The following is a 26,015-nucleotide window of genomic DNA, read 5'->3' as shown; positions in this document are numbered from 1 at the left end:
CCTAGAGGATGTGTAGGTCAAAGAACAGCAACATTAATGGCTGATCGTGACAATGACAATGAATGAATCACATCCACTACACAGCATCATCTCCAAACAGAAGAGCAGCTTCAGCGACAGACTGCTATCACAGTCTTGTTCCATGGACAGACTGAGGAGATCGTTTCTTCCTCATGCCATCAGGCTCTTTAACTCCACCCGGGGGAGTAAAAGCCCACATTAAACCCCACCCCCACATTTGCGTATTACCGTAGCACTATTTAAATACTCTATAGCAAAACGTTGTATGGGGTATTTTTGTATTCTATATCTTTATTTTATTTTTCAACACAAGGATACTGCTGGAAGTGTAATTTTCCCTACGGGGATGAATAAAGTATATCTATCCATCTATCTATCTATAAATCGATCGATCTATCTATCTATGATGTCAACAGTGCATAATAGTAATAATACAAATAACAGTGAGGAATAATAGTCAAAAAAATGAACAACATAGACATCTCCTTTGCAGGTTTTCAATATTAAAAACTAAAACAAGCATCATAAACTTAGCAAAAAGTTATCTAACTCCAATGTGCAAAGAAAATATACAGGACAGTCTTTGTATGCATTTATGACCCCCAATGCTAGCTGCTGATGCTAGCAGTCGCAATGGCAAGGATAGCTATTACGCCAACAGCCATGTTATTTTTAGTCACTAAAGGCTAGCTAGGCCAGTATCAAACTGCACACAATAGGCTTTTGAAAACTCAGACACTCTTTTGGGTTTTCAAGATTTACATGGTAGCCTGCTAGCGTACATTTAAATGATATTGAATGCTGATTAATTACCTCAGTACTCTACAATTGGCCAGTGAAGACCTTTACCAGGATGGCTGGTGAGCGCATTGTTAGCGTTTTACCGCCGCGACAACGGATGGAACCAAGTCGCGCTACCTGACGCTAGACCGGAATTATATTCTCTTCATGGCTGGCTGGCCTGCAGCTCACAAACAAGCTGCTTACGGGAGCTTCGCTGCAGATGGGCGATAATAGAAGCTTCACATCCAGTTGACACTTCCCCTCCCTTCCTCCTCCTATTTTTCTCCTCCGTAACCAATAGCTCAATTGCGCGAGTGACAATCTCGGTCCAAGGCTAGGCCTCTTCGGAAACTCTTGATTTTCGGTGGCTATGACGGGGGATTGGCCGAACCTGATTCCATATTTACGCCTGTCACTTCCACGATCGCTGGAATTCTCACCGAGGCCGAAAGTAAACAGTAAACTACTGTGATGTGGTGTATGGACACAGAATGTAATATGCATATTTTGTTATTCTGAAAAACAATATTTAGACTAAGACAACTAATTTTTCATTCAACCTTAATCAGATATGATCGCTCAATACTTTTATTAGTTATTGTTAAAAAACTTTTGAATTCAAATAATTCAGAATTAGAACTCCTGAACAGTAGATATTTGTCAATGTTTTATTGTTATCCATTATAAAACATGATGGATTACATTTGTGTTTAATCTGAATTAAACTATTTGCTGATGTCGGAAAAGAAAACCAAAATTGTGCCAACTTTGATATATCAAATATTGTAAATTCATCCAAAGGTTTGTCATGATTACTCATTGTCTTTACCTGTGCCCGCTCGTTTGGTGCCAGCTGCTGCTTGTTGCCTGATTTTTCACGTCCTATTTAAATTCAGTACTCCAGTCACTCCTTGTCAGTCCATCAACGAACCTCTGCACTTGCAAGACTTGTATTTTGACTCTGTCCCGTATTCTGCTCGTGATTTTCCGCGCATGACTGCCCCGTTCCCATAAAATAAAGCTTGTTTGTGTGAACCGTTATGCGTCTGGGTCCACCGTCAGTTCGCGTTCTAACAAGGTTATTGGCCCATTTGTGTGGGTAATAGATTTGATATTATTATTTGAATCCAGCATTGCTGAATCTTAACGCAAACTATTTGTAAGCTAAAGGTAATTAATTAGGGAGGTAGAATTATTTGCCTCCAACGTTTCGCTTTTATTTTGAAAAATGCCAATTACATTTATGTGTCCCTTCTATTAGATATCATGTTCCAAACTTCAGCTGCACCTAAATTATAATAAAATCACATTTTCTGCGATCAATATTTGAAATAATGGTCGGTTTTAGGATACTGGGTTTGAAACATAAACGTTAGTATATCCGAAAAATCAACATAATAATCAACAGATTAATTCAGTATTGAAGTAGCATTTAAAGGGACACTGGGGGCAAGACCACCGGATAGATGTCCCTGATTTGTGAAGTGTCACCAAAAACATGTGCTACAAAGAACAAGGGAGAATTAAACTTTTGGAGACTCCAAGTGACCAAACCGCAACATTTTTCACCTTATTTTCACTACAGGGTAGGCTTATTTTATGTACATCCATCCATCCATTATCTGCACCGCTTATCCTCAGTAGGATCGCGCGGGTGCCGGAGCCCATTCCAGCCATCTTCGGGCAGTGGGCAGGGGACACCCTGAACTGGTTGCCAGACAGTCGCAAGGCACACAGAGACAGACAACTCACTCGCTCATTCACACCTAAGGACAATTTAGACCGGCCAACTAACCTGACATGCATGTTTTTGGAATGTGGGATAAAAACCGGAGTGCACAGAGGAAACCCACGCAAGCACTGGGAGAACATACAAACTCCACACAGGAAAGTTCGATCTCATGACCTCAGAACTGTGTTGCACATGCGCTAACGACTGCCCTGCTGTGCTTCTTATGTACGGTCAATAGAATTTCCTTTTTTTTTTTTTTTTTTTAATATATGAAGGTGTATATGTATTTTCTTATCTCTGGGAGGGTTTAAAGAATACACAATGGTCCTTTAAAAAGCCTGTGGAGGTAGGATCATTTTGACTGGTTATCCGGTCCGCAGGCCATAGTTTGCCCACGCACTGCTGTTCTAGAAGATCAGATAGTTCCGTTGAAGATTATATATCCTTTCATATTCTATGACGAATGAAGAAAACATCACAAATGCTTGGTTGCGCGTCAGTGCGACTTCTTTGATATCTTCTCCCCTTGGAATTTCATGGTATTGGAGAACAAAAGGAAAAATATGGGAAAAATGTGCACAATCGCTTTAAGAACGCAGGTTGTGTATGTTGGCATGAGCGGTGTCGCGTTTGCTGACGAAGCTTATTTTGATGAAAGCCGCAGACAAAACAAGAATGCTCCAGCGGCTTCCGGGATGTGGCGAGTATCGCTCGCAGCTGTCCGCAGTTGCATCTTCAGACGCGTGGGCTGCCACAAAAGAAGCGGGTGATTGTAGCCACAATAGCGATGGCATCTAGGCCTCTTCATCTCCCCTCGCCATCTTCACAGGACAAAGAAAGTGAAGAATGTGCCGAGAAAGGTGGAGAAGAGTCCAACAAAATTGAGTGAACGCTAAGCGTGGTGGGACGATCGTAACTGGATAGTCAAGGAGGACAAACTCTTTCGTTGCCTCGTATGTTTGAATCAATATCCGAGTCACAAGAACAGATGTGGAAAAACAAACGCTGGGGGAGCAGTTCCGTTTAGTTTCTTTTTTTACTATAAAACAAATGTAACAGAATATCCTGGGCTTTTTAATACAGAACAAGGCTGTGATGGTTTCACAAGTCCATTTTCGAAATGGCTGTGTCACGGACCAGACAGAAGAGGACAACAATTGCGTCACGTTAAGAAAGTTTATTTGGGGATGGGAAAACGGGAGCGAAGTGTTGGAGTGAAGAGAAATCTTGAAGTGGAGATTTGGGACTATTAAATATGTAATGAAGAGGAAACCAAGCAACAAGGTTTGTGTGCTAGGTCTTGGAGTAGGTAAAACACGAGTCTGGAAGACCAGAACAGAAGAGAAGGCAGAAGGGTAAAAAAAGTCCAGGTTCAGAGTCAGAATCACAGACAAACAGGTTCCAGGTGTAGGCTTCGCAGACAATCTGACAAAGGTAGGCTGTAAGGTAGGGCTTAAAACACAGAGCTTGATTGGCAGGGAATTCAAAACAGCTGGTGGTAAACGAGATCAGATAGGTGGAACAGATCAGGGTGCAGTGACAGAGCAGGGAGATGATTGGTCCTGGTTACCAGTAGAGAGAGAGCTCATGACAGGCTGACAATCATTTATATACCTAAGGGGCAGTATATGGCTGTCTTTCATAAAAACGAAAAATAAGTGTAAAATTCCCAATACCCCAAATTCACACTGGTTCTTTGTCCGGACTGAATTCTGTAGGTGGTTTGATAGGACTAAAGACTTACCTCCCAAATGTAAATCATAACACCACTTAGAACAATGAATACATTGTGTAACTGTAAGACCCACATCATTGAGTGAATGAAGTGATTTTTTTCAGGAAAGTGATTTTCCATAAATGTATTTATAATTTTCAATCAATATAACTGAAATGATTTATTTTTAAATGAGAAAGAAACCTATCTTGAAATTGATGTTCACATGAATTACCCTTTTAAAGCAAACCATCGCCAAAACAAATCCTGGGATTGTTTCAAAGAACAGAACAAATGGTAAATGGTAAATGGTAAATTGTCTGCATTTCAAATCAATGAAGACTTCCCGAAGCTCTTTGATTTTTGCAATCCAGAGATGGAATAAGAGCTTGCTCTGTCCACTCCACGCATCGGCCCGGTATTGCAGTACCTCCGGGAACGGTGCATTCGCAATGATCGCAGCAAGGCTTTAGGGCTAGGACCTTAGCTTGGCCTTTTGGCTGAGAGTAAGTGTCCCGGCTTCTAGGCTTTGTAGCGTATTATGAACTGACCGATAACGGATAATGGATAATGAATAACGAAGATAGAACAATAACCCTTAAAAAAAAACCCTCCCGAAGCGCTTTACAATGTGCTTTACACTTACCCATTCACACACACACACACACACACACACACACACACACACACACACACACACACACACACACACACACACACACACACACACACACACACACACACCAATAGGGAGTCAGCCATGCAAGGCGTCTACCTGCTTATTGGGGGCATTAGGGATTCAGTGTCTTGCCCAAAGACACTTCGACATATAACACGGAGGAGCCGGGAATCAAACCTGCGATCTATTGATCCCAAGACGAGCGCTCTACGTTGTATAAAACAAATAAAAAAGAAACAAACACCGCAGAACATAATAATCTAATAAGATAAAAATATGAGCTGTTTTCTAATTTGTCATCCCTGAAAGTGATTGTGAATCCTGGGGAATGTATAAAAAAGAGAAGATAAAATAAAAATGAACACACACTGAAAAGTAAAGATCTCCAAAAGGTAATTGTCCTGCTTGTGTCAGCGAGTCAGACTCTGTGGGCTTGCTTTACGAACAGACGGCTTGTCCTTCAACGCAGCATCGCTTTGTTTCTAGGGTTCAAACCAGGCCAGCCAGTTTTTTTCTTTTAATCCCCCGAAGATTTCTTAGATAAAGCAGCAGCACAAGGATAAAAGAAGAAATCGTAAAATGAAGGCTTCCCATTGTAGAGCCCATGTTGGGCCGGAAAATGCTGCCCTGTTGGAGGAAGGGAGAGGCAACTGGCGCTCAATTAACCTTTCCTACCTTAAAGGCCTCTCGTCTTTAATGTGCCTCCGACCTTGTTGTCGGGAAGCAGCGGTCCAGCCGTGATTTTAATTACGGGGGCGCTTGTGTTTAAGGGTACCACGACAAAGTGGGTGCACGGCTGCTGATACCATACATGGGCAAAGTTTAGCTGGAGAAGCAGTCGGGATAGGGTTTCAAAGTAGGGTTTCAAGACCAGTGAGGTTCGTGTCTGGTGAGGCACAGTCAGATAAACAAATTAATGAACTTTATCTTACTCAGCATTTAATTAGCAGAACAAAAAAACAATATATAAACTTTAGCATAGAAAGAAAAAAAATATTGTCTTACTTGACCTTACACATCAAGTCTTTCCACTGTGCCTTTTGAATACAAGCATCAATAAATAGGTTATACTGTATGGCTTGACTTGCTGTTAGCTTGCTGATACTACCAATAGTTATATTCTTTAAGGCTGAGGTTTGTGCCAAATCTGAATCCTTGGTCTCACTATCACCCTCTGCCATGAGTCAAGAGAATCGCATGCCTCACGCTGTATCCGCAGACGCTCAGCACAATAGCACATGGCATACTAATTGCATTAATAATATTTAGAATACAATGCAAAAATTCTGCGATTTTGAAAAATAAATACCCAAAATTGTAAAGCTAAATAAAAAACAACTTTACTGAATAAAAAATAAACATTCAATATTTTTTATTTTGTATTTCCATGACAGATGAGGCATAGCCTCACCTGCCTCGTCTGAGAAATACAAGCATTCCTCGTTGATCGGAAGAGTGGACCTTGATGCACCAATAATTCCTCAGTATTTAAAGGAAAATTGTGTATTATTTACCGCTGGATATTGCTGTTTTGTGTGGCGCAACCAAAAATGATTGCTAAGAAGCACAAAGAATAATGCAGCCTAGAATACACTCAACTTGACCAAACTGCACCATTTTTATCTAATTGCAAAAAACACACACAAAGATTTTTGGACCATGGCCAACCCAATTGCCCAAACACCCAAACAAGTTAGGCACCTCGGCACCTAATTGGGGTAACAGTAGCAGCAAGATGGCTAACAATGTCAGCTCTCTCTAGATGAGGCTTATAGTATATCAGAAAAAAATCACATTTTTGGAACTGCAAATACAGTATTTACAAAAATCACATTGATATCATAGTTCGGGGATTTTTTTCTTAATATTTCTATAAATATTGTTGTATTTTCTGAAATGTTAATTTTTACCTCTTGCACAGGGGTCTCTAACGTGGTGCCTGTGGCCACCATGGTGCCCTCTAAGGACAGCAGAAGTGCTAGTGGACCTGCTTTGCTAATAGCTCACCAGGGAGGTTCATTGTGAATTCTTTAATTATTTTGTGGTTGACTGAATCTATTAGACCATACTTCCAATATTTAGCCTGTATATTCAGGGTGTCCCCTGCCCATTGCCCTATGATTGCTGGGATGGGCTTCAGCACCCCCGCGACCCTACTGAGGATAATCGGTGTAGCTAATGAGATGAGATGAGATGAGATAACAACATAATAATGAGATTTCAGAAATGCATATTAAACTGGGTGCCCTTTGCGCCACCTAGTAAACTGTTCTAGGAGGTTCTAAATAATGCACACTGTCTCTTTAAGTAACCAAAAATGTCCTCATAAATGCACTGTGGGGTCTTATTATTTTCCAACTGTTCTCTAAAAATCCTACAATCAATAGTTATGCATAACATGTGTTGGGAAAATAATAATGCTATTTACAGATGAACTTGATAGCAGTTGACAAGAGGGTGGGAGACATAAGGACACACATGAAACCAAAACTTTTACTGAACACATACGGTAAAGCAAAGGACTCTTATCAACCTAGCCACTGCCTCTTTGACCTGTTGCCCTCTAGTAAGCTCTACAGGTCCTTTAAAAAAACATTTTGACCATATTTGACCACTAGATGACACTGTATTGCAAACAAAAAGCAATGCTAAATGAGAACAGTGTAGCAGTAAGATGCCAGACAAACATGTATGCGAGTAATTAGTATGGATCCTGCTATGTAAAAGGAGTGCACATCTCTCAACCTATGAATATTTATAAAAATGGACATTGATAGATTATGTATTTTTCACTATGATTCAAATGAATGTATTTTTAACCCCTAAGAGCCACCAAATATTACACACTGTCCCTTAAAAATAAGGACAAACTGGCACACATTCCCCTGGGCCACCACCACCTTAAACAAGCACGCAAAACTGTGAAAAATATTTGGCTTGCCAGTTTGATTGAAAAATGTGTATTCACGTTATTTATTAACTCATTAGGAATGCTTTTTTACTGCTAAATATCTTTGCTCTACTTTTCTTTGCACTATTGTTACAGTGTACTATTTTTCATTGAAATATTATCACAGCTTGGGCCAGTCAACGAGCACTGCCTTGTGAATATTTTGCCTCTTTAACCTGACATTCTTTTATCTTATTTTTCTCTTTCAAGTCATTATCACATGATTATCCAGGAGTCTCATGTCTAATCTCGTTGCAAACAATGTTCGCTTTGTTGTTTTCAATGAAAATAAAGATAGATTAATTCAAAACAATCAATTTTTGTGACTCAAAAACATCAGACCGATCTTGGGTTATTTTTGACCTAATATATTGTAGAGAATGCTATTGCACAGCGAGCGGCCTTCCTTGGCTGAGCCTGTTCGCCATCGGCTTCTTGAAAGGCGGCACTATCATTTTCCGAGCGGAGGATCATAATATTCAAATCCGTCTTTAACCTTTCAAGGCAGAAGGATTATGCGTCAAAGTCTTCATTGCGAGCGCTTCGGCGGCCCCCCGACTCGTCTGCCGTAATAACGATTATTATCGTCATTGTGCTCCGAGAGGATTAGCACATCCTGCCATGAAAACCGCTAGCGCGCTACGATTAAGACGCCGTGGCGACCTTTCGTTGTGGCGCAGGTGACCACTCGGTCTAAGTTGGACAAAACCAAACCCAAAACTGTGCTGACAGGCACAGATGTATTCATTCTTTACTTGAACCCACAACAGATAGAGAGAGGGGGGGAAGAGGGTGATTTTTTTGAAATCTTATCTCTGAACAGAAAACCAATGTTGGCGCCTAGTTGATTGAGACATATTATTTCGTATTCCTCTTTGCTTTAAATGTCCTCAAAATTATACTTGGAACTCCTTCTTATTGCTTTATGCTGAAAACCCTGATTTAAAACCTAACAATAACTTGAGATCCCATCATAACAACATTTTGAAAATAATATTTGCTTAAATTACGCTTATAAAATGAATGGAAATTGTTCCAAACCTAACCCTAATTTGAAATTCTACTTTTGAAACTCGACTTTGGCTTGAAACACGAATTTAAAATTCCTGCTCTGACTTAAAATAGTTTTGAAACATTAACCTGAGATTTTAGCTTGAAACTCAAACCCTTTCCTGCAATTTCAACCTAAAACGCTCCAACACAGTTTAACGACCAGAACAGAGGTAGGACCCAGATGCGTCACGTTACTCACAAGTTTATTGAAATATAGAGGAAAGGCAGCGCCAGCGATCTGGTGCTCACGGGATCGGAGCGCATTCCGAATGCGGAAGTGGATCTTCCAAAGCGGGAAATTGTAGGGTAGTTAGACGGAAAAACATGTCGTTGGATTGGGGGGGGGGGGGGGGGGGATCAGAACGTGGTCGGGGTCAAAAAACCGGTTGGTAGCTGCGACAAGAGATCAGAACGTGGTCGGGGTCAAAAACGGGTCGTAGCGGGAGATAAACGGGGAAATCAGGAACGGACGAGTGGAAAACGGGTGACAAAACGGGACTGACGTGAGTCAGAGTAAAAATGCTTGCATGGTGAAAAAAGAGGTTCGCTGACAGACTGACAAAGGGTGAGGGAACGCACTGAGCTTAAATAGAAGGGGGAACAATCAGGTAACCAGCGGCAGCTGGCGTCAATGAGCGGGCACAGATGAGTGCAATGAGTAATTATGACACAGTGTCTTGAAAACACTTAAAAAGGCCTAAAACCTTCTATGAAATGTCCACTTCAACTCTAACTTTGTTTTAAAACCTTACTCTGCAACTTTTCTCAAACCTTGAGTGAAATCCAAAAATGTATTTCGAATCATATATTTTAAAACCCAACTTCAAAACCTTTACTCACTTTGGAAAGCTCAAATTCCCTACTTAGAGATTTGAACTCCCTCCAATCTTAACTTGCAGAATTGTCTTTACCTACGTAAAAACCCAACTCAGTCTTTAAACCCTTTTTGAGGCTTAAGCACCTTTTTCAAGCATTTGGAAAAATTGATAAAAAAAAATACTTTTTTGAAATGTGTACACTGGCTGGAAAAACTTTCAGATCAAGATCAGAATATTGCTGATATACAGGTTATATAAGGTGATGTGAACACGCACAGAAATATGCGCCTATTGGAAATGCAATCCGAATAAGGGTTGGGGTTCCGAAAATTTTTCATGTAAACACATTAATTGTATTTGATGCTTTATGTGCATGCTCATCTTTTCTTCTGTGTTTTTTTTTTTGTTGTGCCGCAAAGAACTTTGGTCTTGTAGGACAGAAAGTAATTGTTCATGCTAACTCTGGCTAACTCTTTAAACAAACCTAGTGTGTATTGTTTGATTTCCAGGTGGCATTTTATTTTATGCTTTGTCGCTATGGCAAAAAGCCACAGTTGAAGCCATCTTTCACTTAAGCAACATTCAAGGCACAGCAAGGAAGCACACTTTTTGGTTATTACCGATTCCTGTGAATTCTGTGTTTACTCTTAAATCCAAACAAATTCATTTGATTCGTCTTACAAAAGGAACAAGGAGCACTAGTACCCAAAAACCTTGCAAAAGCCTGGGCCAAAATTAAAAGACAAATTATGTCGTAAGTCACTTGGAGTCTCCGCAGTTTGTATTATTCCTTCGGTTTTATGACACAATACAGCGACATTTAATGGTCGAATAATACTCGTGTCCCTTCAAAAAACACCACATTATACCCTAACCCCTCACTGAAAGTCTAATCTCATCCTGAAGCGCCAATTCTGTTTTGAAACCCTTCTCCTCTGGATGACCCTCTACTGTCGAGCGTTTTTTTTGTTGGTAATGTGTGCCAGTTTGTATTGAATCTCATTAGCTGTTTAGTGGGAATGCGTCTGCATATAATAAAGACAAACACTGGGTGCACCTCAGCCACAATACGTGTAAGCGCAAATGGACTCCTCATTGAAGCAGTTATTCAGCGAGCTTGTTATTTGTCTTCCGCCATCTAACTTGTGATTTCCGTCCCCGCACAATGCCAATGCAAACGTGGCATTTTGATGGTAGCTTTTGTCTGCCTACCTCTCCGCCATTATCGTCAGAGGAAGAGGAAGTCAGATTTAAGCGCTCTTTCTAGCCTAATCGGCCCTGCAGATTTTAATTGTGAGAGAGAAGAAGAGCGAGCGGCTGGCTCGACTTCTTGTTTTTGTGCCTGACAAAAATCTGACAGTGGCTTTGCATGGCAAACCTGTTTAATGAATGACTAATCCCGCCAGAGCGCATTATGGCGAGCTGTCACATGCGCATTGTGGCAATATTAACTTGAATTTACATTATCATCCGCTGGTAATGCCGCAATATTTAGATTCCCCAGTAATGCTTGGCCCCGCAAAGAAGAAGAAGAGGCACGCTGAACTCAATCTGTTTCTCGCCGCTCATGATTGGCTGGCTTTCACTGAAGCTTTTTCTTCTTTATTATTACTATCATTATGACAGCTCGCAGGCTTTTACGCCATCAAGCCAGCAAACAAAAGGCCCGTCCGCATTACTACAGCTCTGAAGACAAACTCTTACCGGGACAGAACAGTAAATCAGACAGGACAAAAGCCAAAGCGGCTCAATCGGGACGCCCCGATGCCGCCGTCTCTTCACAACACAGAGCCAACGGACAATGAGGAAAGGACAACCTTATTTATCGCTTCTTTATCCTCCCTAGTCTTTGTTTTTGTTTTTTCATCTGACACAAAGCTTAGCGCTGTTAGCTTGCAGCATCAAACATGACTCAATTCCTCTGAACAGAAACAATTGTTGGAGAAGAACACGTCTATCCTCACGATAGCCTTTTTCTGTTTTGTTTTTTTTGACATGGTAGCCGCCATGTTGATACATAGCTTAGCATTTTTGCACCTAGGAACAAACGCTATTTCATTTCTCCAAACTGAGACAAATGTGTTCACAATTCAGATACTACATCCACCTTTGCCTGTGTGAAATATTTAGTATGAGATGAATTCTCTCCTTAAGTACAAGTTATTTAAAAAATGATTACCTTCTGCTGTGGTAATGGTTTTGCCCTAAAATTTGCCCTGGTTTAATTATGCTACTGAGCATGACCGTATGTTTTTTTCTAAAGGCTTTAGTGACCAGTGTCCCTGTCGTTGCTGCTAGCATTAGCCGAAAGTTTTGCCCACGTGGCCTCTAGTATTACCAGTGTCTGAAACTCATGACAAAAAGTTACCGGACACCAGGGCAGACAACTCTGAAAAGTTGCCTGCCCAGCCATAAAGTTGCTTGCCCCGTTTTTCACAACTTGAAACACAATGAGACGACTAATCGCAAAAAAACTATTGTTGCAAAGTATTAGGGATTGATGATTATAATATATACCAGAACAACACTTTAAAATTAAGTGTATGATAAATCTACTTCTAACATTCATTGCACGTATACGACATCACTGTTTTCCATCTGCCATCAGTATGTACATGTATTTACTCATCTTCATTCATGCAATGTTTGCGTTGCGTTGTCTGCTACAAGCCAAGTGAACTGATCTTTCCACGATGCTTTTAACGTACATTCATGTTTTGTAGCGTCATACATTTTGTTAGCTTATTTTGAATATTTCATTTGGGACTGAGGTTTTTGGCTTGACTTATCCATGTTCCATGTGTTCTCTGAGCATCTACTTTGGAAAATGATATGCAAATGCACGCTTGGGAAAGTCCAGAAGTACAAAGTTATTCGATGCGGGCTTCTGATTGGTTGTCGAGTATGCAAATTGCCAAACGAATCGAAATTTCCAAACCGAACAAAGATTTTGAAATCGGAATAAAGAAAACGTTTGATTTGAAAAAGAATCTTTTTTTTTTCTTTTTTAGACTTGGCTTGTATATGTTTATGTTTATCGTATATACAAATAAGTAAATACATTATAATTTATATATTTGTGAAATGGAAGGTATATGAATTTATGTATCATAATTAATTGCTATATGGGTGAAATTCATTGTGTTTTTTTCTTACCACTACTTTTTTAAGCAGATTTATTTTTTCCCCGTCCGTACAAAAATAAAATATAGAACAATGATGCAGAACCCTCATTTTATTTTTTCATGCTGTACCTTAACATTTGTTATTTGTGAATTTTGTTTTTGTTCGGCACCAAATTAAAAAAAAAATAACTCCGTTTTTTTTCCACGTTGAATATTTGGTCTGATAAAAATCTATAAATTTGGAATTTCTGGGGTTTGTGTGGTGTCGTGTAATACACTCCCCTTCCTGCGATGTCGCTGTATACTAATGTGCAGCCTTGTACTTGTGCTTGAGAACTGCCGAGGAAGAAGTTAAGTAAACACTCTATGAATGTACCGTCCGTGCCTGCCTATAATCTACTACAATCCTACTACAACCCTACTACATACACAACATATTGGCGACGAGCATGACTTGTATCGGAATCTCACAACCTCCTGCTTTGCTTGAAACCCCGGGTGAGCCTACGATGTCGTACACCACGTGGATTCAGATGTTCGAAAATTACCGGCTAGCATTGACTGCAAACGACATGCTGTACAAACAAAAACGCGCACTACTGCTGCACTGTTTAGGCACAGAAGGGCAGAGAATTTTTCTTTTCCTTCCCGACACTGGGAGTTCTTACAAATCCGCCTGTGATGCGCTAAAAACTTTCTTTGTACCGAAGATGAATGTCGTGGCTGAGCGTAGCAAGTTCCGTCAGCGTGCTCAGAGACCGGGCGAGACCACTGCTCAGTTCATTGCCGCATTGAGGGAATTAATCACTAACTGTGACTTTGGCACGTTTGCTGATGATATGATTAGGGATCAATTAATTGAGAAGATGTCCTCTTTGAGGATCAGAGAACGCTTGCTGTTGGAAACGGACTTAAAACTTGACAAAGCGATCGCTATTGCTACACAAATCGAATCTGCTATGACAGAAGCTAAGGCTAATGCTCCTGTGCACGTTCTCAACGCTCCTGTGAAGCTCGTGCAGAGATAAAAGGAATCGGAGCAGCATGCATACACAGCGCTCGAGAGATAAAAGGAATCAACACAAAACCTGCTACCGTTGTGGCTCCAACTCTCATCTAGTAAATGACTCCAAATGCCCTGCTAAAAATGCAAAATGCAACCAATGTGAAAAAATTGGACATTTTAGTAAAGTGTGCCGCAGCGAAATTTCTACTCGATCAGTGAGAGAAGTTACTGTCCCAGACCTTACTGTGTGTCATGTAGCCCCTACAGCTGCAGTCTCGAAGCGCCTTACGTGTGCAGTTGCTCTCCATGCGAATGATGAACAGTCGATTACTACTGACCTGCTTGCGGACACTGGTTCAGCAGTCTCAATTTTGCCAGAGAGAATTTACAGACATTCATTCATGCACGTGCCTCTCTCAAAGCCTACTGTACGCCTGGTGACCTACATGAAGAAACCAATTCCAGTGTTGGGCTGTCTTCAACTTACTGCTACATACTGCAACCAGAGTGCACATACTGACTTCTACATAGTTCCTGACGGTACTCCACTACTGGGAATGGACCTGTTCACTGCACTTCGCCTTCACATACAAGATGGGCAGATTGCAACACCTGCTGCATCGGAGATGAGTCACACTGTCAACACTACAAATGCTTTAGGCGTTGCTACAGGTTTTATACACAAAGTTAAAGTGCGTGCTGACGTGCCTCCAGTTCAGAAAAAGCTACGCAGACTCCCATATGCCGTGCGTGACAAGGTGTCGGAGGAGCTGACGAAACTGGGGACAAATACAAAACCAGGACATGAGAATGTTACTGCAGATTGCTTGTCACGTTTGCCTCTACCCATCACAGACGACCACGAGGAGATGGAGTTGGAGATGGTGGTTGCTGTGTCTCCTGATTTTGCTGCAGTCACTGCTGATGAGCTCTCCAGTGCGTGTGAGGAATGTCTGGTGCTACAGAAGGTGTGACACTACATGCAGAAGGGATGGCCTCATACTGCAAAAGGCCATGACCCCCTCATCGTGCCATACTTCCGTGTGCAAAATGAGCTTGCCGTGCAGAACAGTGTCATTGTGCGTGGCACTCATCGTGTTGTGATACCACAACAGCTACAGGAAAAAATGATCCAACTTGCTCATGCTACACACCAAGGGATCGTCCGCACAAAACAAAGACTGAGAGACTTGTACTGGTGGCCTGGAATGGATTCTCACGTTGAGCTCGCCATCAAATCATGTACCACTTGCTTGCTGCATGACAAAACCGCAACCACACGTACTGCCCCGTTACAGCCTGTGCCTACCCCAACTGCTGCCTGGGAAAAGGTTGCTGTGGACATTGTTGGTCCTATTCACTCTGCGCCTGCTGATTGCCGCTTCGCCATTACCCTCATTGACTATTACTGCCGATGGCCCGAGATTGCCTTCTGCTCAAATGTTACTTCTGCCTCTGTTATGACTTTTATTTCCATTGTGTTTAGCAGAGAAGGTAATCCACAGGAAATTGTTACTGACAATGGCCCTCAGTTCGTGTCGACCGAGTTTGAAGCATTTCTTAGTGACAGGAACATAACACACCGTCGCAGCTCTGTGTACTACCCACTGGCCAACGGTGAAATTGAGCGTTTCAACAGAGTCTTCAAGGACTGTCTACAAACAGCCAACATCGAAGGTAAACCACTGAAAGCCTTCTTCACTGAGTTTTTACACACCTACAGACTCACACCACATGCCGTGACTTCAGTGTCCCCCGCTGAACTGTTGCATGGTAGACCACAAAGCTTCACATCACAGGTCTTCACTCCATGCGCCCCACTGCTGACAAAGGCAACATGCTACAAAACATACAAAACAAACAACAGAAGTCAAAACAATACACTGACAAACGTCGTGGTGCAAAATCACCCAGCTTCCAGATTGGCTCTGCGGTTCGCATCCGCGAACCTGGAATCATTGCCAAAGGACACTCAAAGTTCACTAAGGCACTGACAGTGGTAGCCCAAAAGGGTCCAGCCACTTATCTGCTGTCTGATGGAAAGGTGTGGAATGCTTTCCACCTTGCCCATTCTTCCACCTGTGCTGCTGCTTCAGCGCCACAGCCTGCTGATGCTGATGCTTGTCTCCTGCCAAGCAACCAAGGTGCTGAGCCACCTGAAACTGAAACTGTGCCCTCACCACATCCCTCTCCGAGTGCACCGAGAATACGACATGCTCCTGCATGGCTTCAAGATTACGTGACTTAAAAAAAAAAAAAAGATACAGAAAAGATGTGGTGATGTTAAAAAAAAAAAAGACATGATGAATGTTCATTGTTTTAAAAATTGTCATGTTTGTTTATGATGTGATCCTCATACAGTCTGCTTACGTTTACAAGGTTTACACACTTTTTGCTTACCGATATTGACAGTATAGTTCCTTACAATATTGCCTACCTTTGATAAATATTTACCTCTAATCTGGTAATGAATATTGAAATGTATGTTTTCTATAAGCTCATACTTACCGAAGAGTTATTGCGTATTTTAGATTAATGCTACTGTTTGTGTCCTATTCTAACAAAAAAGGGAATATGTGGTGTCGTGTAATACACTCCCCTTCCTGCGGTGTCGCTGTATACTAATGTGCAGCCTTGTACTTGTGCTTGAGAACTGCCGAGGAAGAAGTTAAGTAAACACTCAATGAATGTACCGTCCGTGCCTGCCTTGAATCTACTACAATCCTACTACAACCCTACTACATACACAACAGTTTGACTCATAGTTATTTTTTAAATGTAAGTACAAAATGTTGCACAAAGTATAAGTAACCATTTTTGTTAAAGGGACACTGTGTAATATTTTGACTATTTATGTTATAGTTCATGTATTTTGCTTATTCGTCAAATCCATATTTTTTGAATTAATGCTCATTTTTACCACTAGGAGGCGCAATTTCACTTTAAAAATGGGCTATCTTACTTCAGCGCAAAATTAAATAGTCCCACGTCGACATGTTTAACCTTCTGGTAACAAACATCAGTTAATTCTCTTAAAAAAATAAACATGAGAATGGCTGACACCAAGAATTGTGGGCCACCATCACTTTCGCAAAAATACTAATAAAATACCAGGTAAAATACAGGTACGCCAAAACAGCAATTTTGCATTTATCCTGAGCCAGCATGTCGGAAAATGCAAAGCGCAACATGGGGCGGGGGTAAAAACGGGAATGAATGCTTTCTTAGCTCCGGAAATCCTTTCACCCTCTCGCACTGAGCAGATCAGATTAAAAGAGCACTTTAAGAAGATTCCAACACGCATTGGGGGAGAAAAAAAAAATGGAGCTAGCCGCAGGAGTCAAGAGACGAGGGTGTTGGAGAGCTCTTTGCGGTTCCCGGGGCTTCGGCCCATTTTTCAGCCCGATGGAGTTTTCCACAATGCGACAAAGTTTCCATCCTTATTTCTGCCCCTTCAAAAAGTTCATATGCCAAATGAAAAGAAGTATTTCGCTACTTCGCGGCTCCACGTTCAGAGCTTCGCGAGTCTAAATAATAATAATTTAAAAAAACAAAACCAAAAAATATTATTTATATATATATATATATTTTTTTTTTGTTTTGTTTTAAAGCATTTTTGAAGGGGCGTCGCTACTTCGTGGTGCCACGTTCGTGGCTTCAGAGCTTCGCGGGTCTCAATAATAATAATAATAATAATAAAAAAATAAAATACTTTTTATATAAGGCCAGCACGGCAGCGCAGTGGTTAGGGCTTGTGCGGCACAGTTCATGTCATGGGAACCTGTCGTGGGTTCAAATCCAGCTCCAGACTTCCTGTGCGGAGTTTGTATGTTCTCCCCGTGCTTGCGTGGGTTTTCTCCGGGCACTCCGGTTTCCTCCCACGTTCCAAAAACATGCATTTCAGGTGAATTGGCCGGTCCAAATTGTCCCTAGGTGTGAATGAGCGAATGAGTTGTCTGTCCCCGTGTGCCCTGCAATTGGCTGGCAACCAGTTCAGGGTGTCCCCTGCCCACTGCCCGGAGATGGCTGTGATGGGCTCCAGCCCCCCCGCGACCCTAATGAGGATAAGCGGTACGGCTAATGAGATGAGATTTTTTATTTTATTTTCTATTTTTTTTAAGCATTCTTGAAGGGTGGTTCAACGTTCGCGGGTTCAGAGCTTCGCAGGTCTAAAAAATAAAAAAAATAAAATAAAATAATTTTAAAAAGATATATATATATTTTTTAAGCATTTTGAAGGGGCGTTGCTACTTCGCTGATTTTCACTTTTCGCGGGTGGTTTTGGTCCCCATAAACCCCGATAACCGAGGGATTACTGTAGTTCTTTTATTTCACGTTGTAGTTGTGAGACAGAAATCTTTTGTTGAAACTCCCAACAAATTTATGTGGAGGTTTTGTCATAAAGTGTCCAAGGTATACCACAGGGAAGCGTCGCGGAGCCTTTTCAAATTCTGTTTCAATCCGTCTGCCTGAGCACCTAGCGTTGGCCTCGTAAAAACGACAACAAAAGGGCAAAGTTTGTTTAATGGCGAGCATCGTAAGCACTCCATACATCCTTCCTCTTGTCACGCCCCGAGCGGAGGGAGTGATTGGTCTCGGGAGGATTGTCCAACGTCATAAAGACAAGGCCACGTTTGTGCCATGATTGCTCTCATTGAGGACAACACTGTGGACCTTTAATCTGCTCTGCTGGTGCACACTCGGGACGTGGCCTTGTCGCCCCGTTGAATGTTTTCAGCCCGCTTCTTTTCAGTGTTCATCAGACATCATATATATATATATATATATATATATATATATATATATATATATATATATATATATATATATATATATATATATATATATATATATATATATATATATATAATGCAGTTTCGTTGAGGTTATTCATGACGAAATAAAACATTGAAACAATAGTAAAAAAACATCAAAAATAACAATAGAATCTATTATAAATATAATAAAACAATGTCATTTCACCCAAAAAGCATTTGATAGCTTGTGGGGCGGTGTTTTATAAGACATAAGGATTGTTTGAAAAGCCAATTCCAGTTGAAACAGGCTTGTTTCTTTCAAGTGGACTGCTACATACCTGATCACTCAGATAAATGCAACAATTGTGCAACAACCAGACTAGACATCAAGTGAACACAACCAGAAGTAAATATTTCATTCAAATATATGGCTATTCTTGTGTCCCTTTTAATTTTCATTTCCTGCGCTGCCTATCCTTGGGTTACAGGGAGTGCCGGAGCCCATCCCAGTCGACAGTGGGCAGTAGGCAGGGGACACACTGAACTGCTTGCCAGCCAAACGCAGGATTCATAAAGTGTATAAATTACAAATAAATGTCCGACCTGATAATTAAAATAATCAAATGCTAAGTAGTGAAAATGTATAAAATTAGGACTGTATACTATTCACAGCAACATATTTCAATATTAAGAACATATATATGTATGTCTTTGGTAAATTATCTCATGCATTTTTGAAAGCGCACCAAAAATACTCGGCCCAAATAAAGCTTAGTGAGCGTTTGCTTGCTTTTGACTGACACTTATTGTTATTCATGGCGGGGCAGCGTTTAGTTATTAATCAGTGGGGTCATATGCTGAGTGCTGTCAGCGCTCAAATAGCTTTAATATGGACTGCCCCTGTGGGACCTGTGTGGTCATTAACTCCACTGCCATTTTCAGCTACACAACACACCAATGCGCCGCAGCCGAGAGCTCCACTCCAGCCCTCAAGTCTGCCCCTCCAAGCCTCAAGTCCCCCAACCGCTCCCCTTCATTGATTCCCCAAAACGGCGAGGCGAAATGACTCCCAAGTCGACACCGCGGATCCAAAGACTGAACCCGAGGACATCACCTATTTGTGGCTCGTTAGGGGGACAAGGGTAGGAGGGGCGGCGGCAAAAGGAATGAAGGGCGTCTGCGGGGAGACAGGCAGATGAAGACGAGAAGGTGTGCAGATGTGACAAGTTTAAACGTCGCTATCGATTGGGCATTCTCCCACTTGGAGCATCAGTGGCTAAATGTGACTTTTATTGCATTTGCCCGTCAATACGTTGACCCACGGCATCGATTGGGAGGAATCTCTATGAAGGGATATTAACAACAAAATTAAGTACAAAAGGATACCGGGGATTGAAGTCAAGTTAGGGTGTGCTGTGACGCTACCAGAGAAAATGTACAACTCTTTTGAGGAAATTCTAACCCAAATAAACACAAAACTGTGAAAATTATATCTTGCGACTGTTTCGGGGGGAATTTTTAAGCACTACTTTTCATTGCACTATTGTTACAATGCCTTATATTCCATTGCACTATTATTATAACTTAGGCTAGTGAAGCACTTATGCAGTTAGGCATAGGGAAGAAAAGCTACTGGACTAGATCTAGGTTTGTTATATTCTGGTCAAAATTGAATAATAGTATAAAGCCTGCAATTTAATGAACAATGCACAAGACATTAGACAGTATGTAACATACAGTAAATTATAATACTAGAAAACGTACTTGGTTTGAGGTATTGAATGCAAAGTTTGGTTACGCTACGTTTAATAATAGTTTTTTTTCTATTTCGGTTTAATGACCAGCAGCTGGATGGTTAGCGCGCAGCCCCAGGATGCGTAGGGTTCAAGTCCAGCTACCTCAGCCTCCCCGTGCAGAGTTTGCATGTTCTCCCCATGCCTGCGTGCGGTCCCTCAGGGCAGTCCGGGCACAGTTTAATATCAGTTTAGTTGGCTGGTTCAAATTGACCCTAAGTGTGTATGAGCGAGTGAGTTGTCTTACTCTTTGTGCCCTGCGACTGAATACCAACCAGTTCATTGTGTCCCCTGTCCAGGGACCTTAGTGAGGATAAGCGGCGCAGACAATGGAGTTATTTGATCAGTCATTTACTCTAATTTTGGTTAATAAAACTATTAGCAGTCGCAAAATGAATTTAAATACATGCCACCAGGATTGGAGAATAAACCTAAATCTGTTTTCTTGTCAGAACTGAAAGTCACACAACAATACACTTCAATTATCAATTACAATTCAAACGAATGACACGATGGTCAATCAAATTAAGCAAAGAAAACACAATTTTGATATCCCCCAATACAGGGAATTCCAAATACATGGGTATGTTCTATGAGCACACGTTGATTCTTAAAGTTCAGCAGTCCGCATTCGAGATGTTAGATTCCTGGTCTTGGTAGGTTACCACTCGGAACACTGAGATTTATAATCTTATCTAGATTGGGTTTTTCATCCTTTGTGAATGAAAGTATTTTTTATGTGTTTACCCTGCTCGGTGATGTCTAAACTGTCAGAACCAGAACAGGGAGTGGACCCAAAAGCGTAACGTTTCATACAAAGCTTTATTGGGGAATCAAGGAAGTCAGGCGCGAGGAAACAAACAACAGCGATCCGGTGCTTGCTTGGCAGGAGGAGCAGGAAGCCCTCGCGAATGAAGCGTGGTCGGACATTGGAAGCAAGTCGGGCAGCCGGGACGGTAGAACAGAACGTGGTCGGAGGACAGAAGCAAGTCGGGCAGCCGGGACTGGATATCAGAGCGTGGTCAGAGGACGGAAGCAAGTCTGGCAGCCGGGAATGGAGATCAGAGCGTGGTCGGAGGACGGAAGCAAGTCGGGCAGCAGGGACTGGAGATCAGAGCGTGGTCGGAGGACGGAAGCAAGTCGGGCAGCCGGGACGGGATCTCCTTTGCAGGTGTCCAATATTTAAAACAGAACAAATGCGTCATTACTGGAATAAACGGGATCGGATTTGGATTTTTATTTTATTTTTATTTTATTCACTCCACTTGAATGCAATCTGGAAATCAATACACCAGGTATATGTAAAGTACATAAAAATTAACAATTTATAAAAATGTCATTAGATACAACTTTCATAATTTTATTTTGATCTTCAAAATAAACATTCACAAATAGTCAATGAAATTCTTGTGATGACTTGATTGCAAAATGAATATTGTATTAATTAATTTTTGAAAACAAACCTTTGACAGTAATATTTTGTCATGGTTTTATTTGAAACATGGGTTTAAGAAGAAAAATGGAATGGTTGTTATTAGTAAGTATTGGATTATATAAATAATACAGGCCTCACAACAAGTCACTTGGTCTCAAAAGATAGTTCCACAGGAAAAGAAGAGAACATAGACTCATTCCATGCATTTTCACTGGCAGGCTGCTAGCGGGTGTTTTATAAACCTAGAAACACGTTGCGTTTCTCACAAGTTTTATTGGAAGAGAGAGAAAGGGTTCCGCCCACGATCCGATGATCACTGGGCGCGGGAAGCAGGTCGCTCTGAACGCGGAAGTGGTACTTCAGTGGTGAGCGATGGCAATGTCAAGAACGGAAAAAAACGTATCAATAGCGGGACAGGAGAGCAAAATACATGGTCGGGGTCGGAAACGAGCTGTAAGCCAGGAGAGGAGAGTAGATGTTGTCAGGATGAAAAACCGGTCGAGCTGGGGGACAGACGGGAGCAAAAACAGGCTGGAGTCGGGGTCGAAAAAGGCTTGCCTAGTGTTAACTGAGGTTCGCAGACGGACTGACCAAAAGGGGACAAAAAGGAGTGGGTTTAAATAGGGACAGGTAGCCAATCAAAGTCCGAGGCAGTTGGCGCCAAAGGAGCGGGCACAGGTGAAACACATCGTTAATCATGACAACATGTGATTGGTTTAATGCTTGAAAATGAAGGCAAACATCTTGAAGCTGCGCAACCAGAGAAAAGGAATGAGAAGAAGCTGAAAGATAATTTTGAATAATTTCATTTAAGTATTGATGCACAAAATATAATTAACATCACATGATTTAAACATTTTTAGGCAAGCAAAGAGGGCCTTGTAGCCCCTGGTGATTCATCACCAACATGGAGAAGGGCGAGCATCTTCTTAAAAGAGACCCGCCATGCCAGGAGCTGATTGGCTGACCTAAAATAAGGGGCGGATTGGAAAACAGAAAGGTGAATGACACAGACAAACAACCCCCCCAAAAAAGCAGGCTTCTTCCTTCTAAATAAACCAGGAAGCGTCTGCCTAACATCAGGAGACGAATATGAGTGCTGGCCTCAGCTGTTGTCTATTAATTAGATGTCCTTGAGAGATAGGTGGCCTCGGCAAGCAACAATAGATCTTTTCATCATGCTTCCATGGCTCGTCTATTCAGGCCTTTTTTTCTTTTCGCCCCACCCCAGCAGACCGTTCAAGGCAACCGACTGCTAGCCAATCTCTTTTTTTTTGCTATCGTTTAGAGTCAGTGTTATCTCTCTGTGGATATTTCAATTACATGGCTTCTTTAGCACAATGCGCTCTATTCAATCGGCGCTTTGGATCACTAATAGTCGTGCGTCCACCAACCGTCTTCCCCCCCTCCCACGACTGCGTGTACGCTTCACAATATCACTACGCCCACATGCTTCAAAAAGTATTATAAACTTATACAGCTTTCAGTGGATACCCTTTATGGAGCAACAATAAAATTGTATGAAAAATGATCTATAATTCAATAACAGTGGTTCTCAACTGGTCTGACTTCACTACCCAACATCGGACCCTAATTACAAGCCGTGGTATTGGATAAAATGATTGTGCAGCTTTAACCTGTAATACTAAAATATTTTCACCTTTTTGGGAAAAAAATAAAAATAAAAAAAATACATATACTGTATATATATATATATATATATATATATATATATATATATATATATATATATATATATATATATATATATATATATATATATATATATATATATATATTATATATATATATATATATATATATATATATATATATATATGGCAGCCTGCTAGTGAAAATGCATATATATATATATATATGTATATATATATATATCTCATCTCATCTCATTAGCTGCACCGCTTATCCTCACTAGGGTCGTGGGGGTGCTGGAGCTCATCCCAGCAATCATCGGGCAGTGGGTAGGGGGACACCCTGAACTGGTTGCCAGCCAATCGCAGGGCACACTCGCTCGCTCATTCACACCTAGGGACAATTTGGACCGGCCAATCCACCTGAAATGCATGTCTTTGGAATGTGGGAGGAAACCGGAGTGCCAGGAGGAAACCCACTCAAGCACGGGGAGAACATACAAACTCCGCACAGGAAGTCCGGTAGCTGGATATATATATATATATATATATATATATATATATATATATATATATATATATACAAGTAATACCAAAACAAGCACCATATTACACTTCTATACAAGCCTACATCACAATTAAGCCGACGTCCGAAAACTGCTTTAAAATAGAAACATTCCAAAAGAAATACTCACCCGAAATATTAAAAAAATTTGTACCTGAAAAACAGTAATTATTCAATTATTACGATGATAGTAAATCTTTTCCGGCACTTTCAAGGAGCGCTTCAATGGCAGACACCCAACTCGTTTGCCATTTTGCTATTTTGCAACAATTTCTTTCTTCGTCTTGTTTGTGGTTGTCACCATTTTCCACTTTTATATCCCCTTATCACCAACTTTCTTGGCACACATTATTATGGGAAAAAAAGTAATAAAACATACAAAATTACAATTAAATGAGATCTGGTCACTCAACATTAAAGGGGCCACAGTAGCACAAGAGGTAGAGTGCTTGTCTTGGGGAAAAGATAGAGGTAAGATCTAGGTCCCTTTGTGTATTTCCTCATAAAAAAATCATTTTTTTCATGAAGCATTAATGTGTACTGTGCTCTTTGCTGACCTTCTAATAGCTGGCTCTAGTTATTTGTACTACTTTGTTTATCTTTTATTCTATTATCAACATATCTCTCAAACTTGCTAGAAACATTAGTCAGCCCCACTGCATCCTGTGTTTTCAATGCACATTATTGTCACGATTACTGATGGCTCCCTGTCACTATTTGAACCCTGTCCTGTCTCATGTTGTCAGTCCGTCTGCGAACCTAAGTGTACATGTATCCAACATGGCGGCGCATGGATACATGCTTGCGGCTCGTCCAGCTAATCTTCTATTTATTGCCGTTCTCTTGTCTTTTTTGCTTTCACTTTTGGACACATGTGTGGCCAAAAACACTTACAGTAGGGACGAACTTATTCGGTTGGGTGGGCGTCTAAATTTCGACTTTTCGGGCACTTTTTATAACGCCTATGATATACCGAGCGAACTTCAAAGAGACCCGGCATCCTTGTGGACAGCTATTCCTCTTAATAAACGACGGCGGCGGCCCCGTAAAGAAAGAAAACAGAAACGTGGTTGCCGTGCAGGTAGATGTGTGAAGCGTGTGAAGTCCAAGCAGCAAGATGGACGCGAGGATGGACGCGAGGATGTAACTAATTCCACCATTCATTCCTCGCCGGACAACTGACGCTTTAAACTCAGCGCTCACGAACGGCCACAACGCCGGGAGCTTTTGAAGATCTCGACAAAGACTACAAAGAGTTCAGCTAAGTCAAATGATTCAGCAAAACTGAAATTTGGTCTGTTAAATATTAGATCGCTTGCTCCAAAAGCTTTACTTGTTGATAACATTATTCGTGATTATAAACTTAACTGTATGGGTCTTTGTGAAACGTGGTTACGCCCGGATGAGCACTTAGCGCTAAATTATGCCTCTCCCCCAGACTACGAGAGTAGTCATATAGCACGCACGCTGAAAAGAGGTGGTGATGTTGCGCTAATCTCTGAAAAATCGCTCAAATTTAATACACGTACCTCTAATAATTACAAAACGTTTGAGGCTCTTGTGATGCGGTCCCCTCAATTGTCAATTGATGTAATAACTATCTATCGTGCACCTGGGCCATACACAACTTTCTTAGACGAATTTGCTGAACTTTTGTCTGAACTAGTAACCTATGCAGACAAAATTATAATTATGGGAGACTTTAACATTCATATGAACTCCCCACACAGTTCACTTACTATTGCGTTTAGTTCTCTAATTGATGCATTTGGTTTTACTCAACTGGTTGACTTGCCAACCCATAAAAATGGGAACACGCTAGACTTGATTCTGACTCGAGGAGTTTTAACCTCAAACATTATGGTGCTACCGTGTACTACTGTTATCTCTGATCATTATTTAGTGACATTTGAGGTGCTAACTAAATGTAGA

At 41.2% G+C, this 26,015-nt stretch overlaps 1 pseudogene; it reads left to right on the top strand.

Annotated features, from left to right (window-relative positions):
* Positions 1–4,605: 4,605 nt before the first annotated feature.
* On the top strand, positions 4,606–4,695 carry LOC148354929 (U2 spliceosomal RNA; annotated as a pseudogene).
* The last annotated feature ends 21,320 nt before the right edge of the window (positions 4,696–26,015 follow it).

This window comes from Urocampus carinirostris, chromosome 12 (genome assembly GCF_059441175.1).
Source record: "Urocampus carinirostris isolate Australia breed hairy pipefish chromosome 12, RoL_Ucar_1.0, whole genome shotgun sequence".
Classification (NCBI taxonomy): domain Eukaryota; kingdom Metazoa; phylum Chordata; class Actinopteri; order Syngnathiformes; family Syngnathidae; genus Urocampus; species Urocampus carinirostris.
This window is presented reverse-complemented; position numbering and strand designations above follow the sequence as displayed.